Genomic DNA, 9,136 nt, shown 5'->3' on the forward strand with positions numbered 1-9,136 from the left:
TCGTTTCCCAACAAGGTATTGTCTTGAAAGACTTTTTAAAATCTACAGTCTCTGGCCCGATGTTTCTCTCTCCTACAAGGAGGACAGATTCTCAGGGCAGCGCCTGACTGCTGCCTGTTTGTGGCCCCTGATTTCTTAAGGCAATCATATTTAAAATGATTCACACTTCCACATTTAAATCATCCTTTATTTTCCTGTCTTTGTGTCAAGATCTCTTGAACTGTAGTTCCCTGCAAATGCAGCTTGATTTCAAACTCCAATTTACTTAATTGTAAATCTCTCTGAGCCTTCTCTCCTGTCATAGTGGACCTAGAAATATCAGATGATGCGTATGAAAGCCACTCCTCTCCATGAGACCTAGTAGATCTGCTTTCTGAGGAAGTATTTTGACTCTCTTCACTTTCCGTATCTGAACTCTCTGATTCCTGTGAGCTCAATTCGCTTTCTGACATCTCTCTCCTCTATGATCTCTTCATGAGTGCCCAACAGCAGAGAATGAACCTTTTTGCCTGATTATTGCTCAGAGCTCTTCCATTTTTTTCCCATGTTGTTTTATTTAAATTATTTACTTCTTGAATCCATGGGCAACAAGATTCTTTCTCATCTGAGAGATCTTTTAATGCATTTTTTCACCCTGATTCCTCTTGCCTGAAGCAACTTATCTGCACTCTGTATCGCTACTTTTGACTCATTCGAACCCATTTTCACTGTCACACCCCCTAGGTGAATTTAACACCGGGTCAGCGCCAACCCAACCTAGCCCTGTACCCTTCTTGCACACACGATAACACTTCTACAATATGAAAATAAGGCTAGTGCTAGCATCAAAATTGCCTACTGTGCAAAATGGTGTATGACCTTTTATCCTTACCTTCTGAATCTTTAGGCAGAGCTCTGCTTTTGACAGTGTGTCCTTTATAAATCCTCTGTGTCTGAGTCCATGAGTTCAGGTGACATCTGAAACTGCCTGAAGTTTCATGAACTGGATTCTCTCAGGAGAGGACCAAAGGACCTGTAATAGAGGGTTCAAAATGCAAAGAGAAATCACGAAGCCAAGTTGGGTCCAAATCAAGGCTTCAGGGATTTTATAGTCACAGGAGAAACCGAAACCAAATCTCTAGATTACATGATATATGCATGCTGCAAAAAAGGTTCAGATGCCAAAGTCCCCAGGTTTGGAAGATCTTCAGGCAGTGGGCAGGTCGGCGTACTCAGGCATTGGGCATGCTCAGCCAGTGGGCGTGCTCAGGCAGCTTCTTCAAAGATGAACCCACAGTCAACAGAGAACATCTGTCTTAACTCCCCGGGTGGTAGCCTCCAAGCAGAGACTGCCAGAAGTCCGATGGCTGAGGGAAAGGGGGAGGTAACATGTCATTATATGTTACTTGGTCTTTTTTCCTTGTAGGTTCTAATATTCTTTCTTTGTTCTGTGTACTTGGTGTTCTGATTATTATGTGCTGAGGAAACATTCTTTGCTCGTCCAATATTTTTGGAGTACTATGTGCTTCTTGTACCTTAAAAAGCACCTATTTCTTTGGATTAATTTTTCTTTCTTTGCCTTACAGAAGCTTTGTAATTTTATGAGATCCCATTTGTCGATTCTTGATCATAGAGCATGAGCTATTGGTATTATATTCAGGAGAATTTCCCCTGTGCCTATGTGCTCCAGGCTCTTCCCCACTTTTTTTTCAGTGTATCTGGTTTCATGTGGAGGTCCTTGATCCACTTGGACTTGAGTTTTGTACAAGGAGATAAGAATGGATCAATTTGCATTCTTCTACATGCTAACCTCCAGTTGAGCCATCACCTTTTGTTGAAAATGCAGTATTTATTCCACTGGATGGTTCTAGCTCCTTTGTCAAAGATCAAGTGACCATAGGTGTGTGGGTTCATTTCTGGGTCTTCGGTTCTGTTCCATTGATCCTCTTACCTGTCACTGTACCAATACCATGCAGGTTTTTTTTGTTTTGGTTTTTTTGTTTTTTGTTTTTTTTTTTTTATCACAATTGCTCTGTAGTACAGCTTGAGGTCAGGGATGGTGATTTCACCAGAAATTCTTTTATTTTGAGAATAGTTTTGCTCTTTCCAACTCTGTGAAGAATTGAGTTGGAATTTTGATAAGGATTGCATTGAATTTGTATATTGCTTTTGGCAAGATGGCCATTTATACTATATTAATCCTGCCAATCCATGAACATGGGAGATTTTTTCATCTTCTTAGATCTTCTTCCATTTCCTTCTTCAGAGACTTGAAGTTATTGTCATACAGATATTTCACTAGCTTGTTTAGAGTTACACCAAGGTATTTTATATTATTTCTTACTATTTTGAAGGGTGTTGTTTCCCTAATTTCTTTCTCAGCCTGTTTATCTTTTGTGTAGAGGAAGGCTGCTGATTTGCTTGAGTTAATTTTGTATCCTGCTTCTATGCTGACATTGTTTATCAGGTTTAGAAGTTCTCTGGTGGATTTTTTTGGGGTCACTTAAGTATACTATCATATCATCTGCAAATAGTGATAATTTGATTTTTTTCTTTCCAATTTGTATCCCTTTGATCTCCTTTGTTGTCTAATTGCTCTGGCTAGGACTTCAAGTACAATATTGAATAATGGCAATCAACAGACTGGAAAAAGATCTTTACCAATCCTATATCTGATAGAGGGCTAATATACAATATATACAAAGAACTCAAGAAGTTAGACTCCAGAGAACCAAATAACCCTATAAAAATGGGGTATAGAGCTAAACAAAGAATTCTCAACTGAGGAATACCAAATGGCTGAGAAGCACATAAAGAAATTTTCAACATCCTTAGTCATCATGGAAATGGAAATCAAAACAACCCTGAGATTCTACCTCACACCAGTCAGAATGGCTAAAATCAAAAACTTAGGTGACAGCAGATGCTGGAGAGGTTGTGAAGAAAGAGTAACACTCCTTCATTGCTGGTGCGATTGCAAGCTGGTACAACCACTCTGGAAATTAGTTTGAAGGTTCCTCAGGAAATTGGACATAGTACTACCAGAGGACCCAGCTATACCACTCCTAGGCATATACCCAGAAGATGATCCAACATGTAATAAGGACACATGCCCCACCATGTTCATAGCAGCCTCATTTATAATAGCTGGAAACTGGAAATAACCCAGATGACCCTCAACAGAGGAATGGATACAGAAAAGGTGGTACATCTACACAAAGAAGTTCTACACAGCAATTAAAAACAATGAATTTATGAAATTCTTAGGGAAATGGATGGATCTGGAGAATATCATCCTGAGTGAGGTAACCCAATCACAAAAGAACACACATGGCATGCACTCTCTGATAAGTGGATATTAGCACAGAAACTCAGAATACCCAAAATAAAATCCACAAACCACAAGAAACTCAAGAAGAAGGAACACCAAAATGTGGGAGTTCCTTCTTAAAAGGTGGAACAAAATACCCATGGAAGGAGTTGCAGAGACAAACTATGTAGCAGAGACTGAAGGAAGGACAACCCAGAGACTGCTCCACCTGAAATTCCTTTCCATATTCAATCATCAAATACAGGCACTATTGTGGATGCCAGCAAGTGCTGGCTGATAGGAGTCTGATATAGCTGTCTCCTGAGAGGCTCTGCCAGTGCCCAAATAATACAGAAGTAGAGACTCACAATCATCCATTGGACTGAGCATAGTGTCCCCAATTAAGGTGCTGGAGAATGGACCCAAGGGGCTGAAGGGTTTGCAGCCCCCTTGGACGAACAACAATATGAACTAACTAGTACCCTCAGAGCTCCCAGGGATTAAACCATCAACCAAAGGGCACACATGGTGGGACTAATGGCTCCAGAAGCATATTTATAGCAAAGGATGGCCTAGTCAGTCATCAATGGGAAGAGAGGCCCATTGAGAAGTCCTGTCAAGGTTTATGCCCCAATGTAGAGGAATGCCAGGGCCAAGAAGTGGGAGAGTGTGGGTTGGTGAGCAGAGGAGGGGGGAGGAAACAGGGTTTGTTTTTTCATTTTTGTTTTTGATAACTTTTCAGGGGGGTAACCAGGGGAGGAGATATCATTTGACATATAAATAAAGAAAATATCTAATAGAAAATTTTAAAAGGGAGTTTTTCTTCTATGATTTTGTTGAAAATATTTTCCTTACTTTTGAGCTGGGATTTTGTCCTTCTATTCTTGTTATTCTTGTTTGATTTTTTCATAGTGTCTCCAATTTTCTTGAAGTTTTGTGTTCAGAATTTTTAGATTTAACATTTTCTTTGAACAATGTATTCATCTCTTCTATAATATCTTCAATGCTTGAGATTTCTGTTTTCTTTCGTGTCTTCTGTTGGTGAAGCTTGAATCTGGACTTCCTGTTTGAATTTTTAATTTCCAGAATTTTTTTTTTGTCCTTTCTTTTCTTTTCTTTTTCTTTTTGTTTTTCTTTTTTGTTTGTTTTGAGTTTTGATTTTGTTGTTGTTGTTTTGTTTCTTTGTTTCTTCATTTTTGTTTATTCAAGACAGAGTTTCCTGGTGTTGCCCTGGCTATCCTAGAACTTGATCTTTATAGACCAGGCTGGTCTCTAACTCACAGAGACCTGACTGCCTCTACCTTCCCCTGTGCTGTAACTAAACACATGAGCCATAACCACTTGACATATTTCTTATATTTTCATTTCCATGTCTTGAACAATTTTGTTTCCTTAAATGGTTTGGTTTTTTTCTAGGTTTTCTTTAGGGGATTTATTCACTTTTTTCTAATTACTAGTTTTCCTGGTTTTTATTTCCTCTTTAAAGACATCAATACTCTTTGTATAGATAGATTTGAGGTCGTGTGTGTGTGTGTGTGTGTGTGTGTGTGTGTGTGTGTGTGTTTCAGCTATGTTGGAATATTCAGTGCCTACTGTATGATAAGATAACTGGCGTCTAGTGATTTTCATGCTGTTATTGCTTTTTTGTTTGTTTGTTTGCTGTTGTTTTTTGTTGTTGTTTATGCTGATGTCTAGCATTTTCCTTTACAGTAACTATAGGTCTAGATGATGATTTCTGTGAGGTTAAAACCAGAATGTCTGTGGGATCCACAGGAGGCTTAGACAAATGGGAAGAGAGTGCAGCTGGGACAAGCCTGAGACTTAGTGTCTGCTATGGGAACAGAGAGAGCAGAGAAGACCTGAAAGCAGTCTACCTTGTGTTCTGGCAAGCAATCTGGGCTTGTCCTGAATGAGCTGGGGGTTGGGACACAGGCACAGCTGTAGGAAGGAAGACCAGTAGGGGACTGTCTCTGGGATCCACAGGAGACAGGGAGAAAGAGAAAGAAAAGCTGCAGCTGTTTTCGAAGCACTAGGAAGGACCTTGAGGGATTGGGGCTGCTGGAGCAACACAGAGCAAGATAGTGCTTTTGAAAGGACCATTCCTTTAAAAGTGTGTGACTTAGCTGTTTGCACTTCCCACTCCAAACAAGGACATCACTGTTTTGAGTACCCATGTTCTTTTGACTTGGTCTTTTCTCAACAGACTTAGCTTTTGAATTCTGTTAAACACTTACAAAATCAAAACAGCAATAGGCAAATGGTTAAAATACATTTTAAATGTTTAAAATAAAATCTAAATGGTTAAAATACATATTCCTGTATTCTGCTGGAGCAGTCTGGACCAATTAAAACATTATTCTCCAACCTTATGAGTTTGATATGACACTTATTTTCCCATGTGAGAAATGCTGTCTTGAATCTTGTTCCACATATCTCCTTTCCATTCACTGTTACCCCATCCTCGCCTCACTCCCAAAATACAGCCTTATTGCCCTATATACACATACATCCTTCTTCATTTGCTACTTGGAAAAGGCTCAAGTTGTTTTAGCAAAATTCAACCTCAGGTTCTATGTTCTAACAAATGTTTAAAGATTTGAAAAAAAATGAACTGCAGCTTTTTCTTTATTTATTTTTAAGACCCAGTCACTGTTGCTCCTTTCTTATGAAAGCATGTCATTTTCACTAGTATGCTGGCAATGGTTTTCTTCCCAGTTAGTATTCTGTACCAAGAGCATGCACTGCTCTCAACATGCAGTAGCCTTTTTTTTCTATCCCCACTGCCTTTGGGCAGATGATATGCTTGGCATTCAGAGGAGTGGAGAACTGCATAGTGAGTGTGAAGGACTGAGCTTCCCTGGAGTTTAAACACAACATTAAAATTCTCAAGCTTTTCTGCAAAGAACAGGAGTACTCTGTGAGAAATTTAGAAATTTTTAAACTATCTGGCTACTTCCAATAAGGAATAATTCAGATAGCCATTTATACATCTTAAAAAAAAAATTCTAACTCTTACACAGTGAAATTCTAAATGAAGAACTCAGCCAGAGTACATAAAGTGATTCAGGTTTCTCCTTTCTGATGATGGAAAAGGGGATGTGTAACTCAGTCTTGAGTAAATCTATTTCACCCCATAAGAAAACTAAATATTAAGGGATATCAGAGAAGCTGTGAATTAATGGATATACCTATGCCAGTTGGATTTTGTTCTTTAACTGGGCAAAGATATGTTTTCTAGGCACAAAACAAAATCCTTCTTTATACAGTCTTTTATTTCATATCTGCAAAATGGTAATTTTATATCTTTAAACAATATTTTTAAATGTACATGTTGATATATTAAAGCTAATATAGTATACTGATTATTTAAAGTCCCTAAACTATTAAGTTGTTAACCTTAACTTGAACTCAGTTTTATAGACTCCAAAGTTCCATCAGTATTTACCTGTTCTTTTCATATTGCCCATGGACAGGCTGGTTTTGTGTGCTAATATGACACAAGCTAGAGTCATCAGAGAGAAAGAAGCTTCTGTTGAGAAAATTCTTCCATGGGACTCAGCTATAAGTCATTTTCCCACTGAATAACCAATCAGGGAGAGTCCAGCCCATGGGGAGTGGTGCCATCCTAGGTCTGGTGGTCCTCAATTCCATGAGCATGCAGGCTGAACAAGCCATGTGAAGCAAACCAGTAACAACACTCCTCCGTGGTTTCCGCATCAGCTCCTGCCTCCAAGATTTGCCCTGTTTGAGCTTCTGTCCTGACTTCCTTCAATAATGAACAATAATATAGAAGTGTAAGCCAAATAACCTCTTTACTCCCCAACTTTCATTTCGGTCATGATATTTCAGTACAGCAATAGAAAATTTAACTAACACATCATATATCCACTCCTTTGCAAAATGTCTATTTGTATAAAGCCTCTTCACTGAGTCATTCCTGGGTTATAAACATAAGAAATGACCCTTAACCTAAACCACACAAAGACCTAATAAAGAAAGAAAACTTCAGACCAATATTCCTTATGAATACCAATGCAAAAATATTCAATAAAATTCTTGCAAACCAAATCCAAGAACACATCAAAATGATCATCCATTATGATCAAGTAGGCTTCATCCCAGTGATGCAGACATGGTTCAATATACAGAAATCCATCAACGTAATCCACTATAAAAACAAACTCAAAGAAATAAACCACATGATCATATCATTAGACGCTGAGAAAGCATTTGACAAAATCCAAAACCCCTTCTTGACCAAAGTCTTGGAAAGTTCAGGAATTCAAGGCCCATACCTAAACTTAGTAAAAGCAATATACAGCAAACCAGCAGCAAACATTAAACTAAATGGAGGGAAATGTGAAGCAATCCCACTAAAATCAGGGACTAGGCAAGGCTACACACTCTCTCCCTACCTATTCAATATAGTATTCGAAGTCCTAACCAGAGCAATTAGACAACAAAAGGAGGTCAAAGGGATACAAATTGGAAAGGAAGAAGTCAAATTATCACTACTTGCAGGTGATATGTTAGTACACTTAAGTGACCCCAAAAATTCCACCAGAGAACTCCTAAACCTGTTAAACAACTTCAGCAAAGTAGCTGGATACAAAATTAACTCAAGCAAATCAGTGGCCTTCCTCTACACAAAGGAAAAAAGAAATTAGGGGAAAAACACCCTTCACAATAGTCACAAATAGTACAAAATACCTTGGTGTGACTCTAACAAAGCAAGTGAAAGGTCTGCATGACAAGTACTTGAAATCTCTGAAGACAGAAATCAAAGAAGGTCTCAGAAGATGGAAATTTTTCCCATGTTCATGGATTGGCAGGATTAATATAGTAAAAATGACCATCTTGTAAAAAGCAATCTACAAATTCTATGCAATTCCCATCAAAATTCCAACTCAATTCTTCACAGAGTTGGAAAGAGCAATTTGCAAATTCATCTGGAATAACAAAAAACCAAGTATAGCAAAAACTATTCTCAAAATAAAAGAATTTCTGGTGGAATCACCATCCCTGACCTCAAGCTGTACTACAGAGCAATTGTAATAAAGACTGCATGGTATTGGTACAGTGACAGGTAAGTGGATCAATGGAATAGAATTGAAAACCCAGAAATGAACCCACACATCTATGGTCACGTGAACTTTCACAAAGGAGCTAAAACCATCCAGTGGGGAAAAAAGACAGCATTTTCAACAAATAATGTTGGCTCAACTGGCAGCTAGCATGTAGAAGAATGCAAATTGATCCATTCCTATTTCCTTGTACAAAGCTCAAGTCCAAGTAGATCAAGGACCTCCACATAAAACCAGATACACTGAAACTAATAGAAAAGAAAGTGGGGAAGAGCCTGGAGCACATAGGCACAGGGGAAATTTTCCTGAACAGAACACCAATAGCTTATGCCTAAGGTTAAGAATTGACAAAAGGGACCTCATAAAATGACAAAGTTTCTCTAAGCAAATGACACTATCAATAGGACAAAATGGCAACCATCAGATTGGGAAAAGATCTTTAGCACTCCTATATCTGATAGAAGGCTAATATCCAATATATATAAAGAACTCAAGAAGTTAGACTCCAGAGAATCATATAACCCTAAAAATGGGGTACAGAGTAAACAAAGAATTCTCAACTGAGGAATACTGAATGACTGAGAAGCACCTAAAGAAGTGTTCAACATCCTTAGTCATCAGGGAAATGCAAATCAAAACAACCCTGCGATTCCACCTCACACCAGTTAGAATGGCTAAGATCAAAAACTCAGGTGACTTTTGGGTATATGCCCAGTAGTGGTATGGCTGGGTCCTCCGGTAGAGCTATGTCTAATTTCCGGAG

The sequence above is a fragment of the Mastomys coucha genome, unplaced genomic scaffold (genome assembly GCF_008632895.1).
Source record: "Mastomys coucha isolate ucsf_1 unplaced genomic scaffold, UCSF_Mcou_1 pScaffold15, whole genome shotgun sequence".
Classification (NCBI taxonomy): domain Eukaryota; kingdom Metazoa; phylum Chordata; class Mammalia; order Rodentia; family Muridae; genus Mastomys; species Mastomys coucha.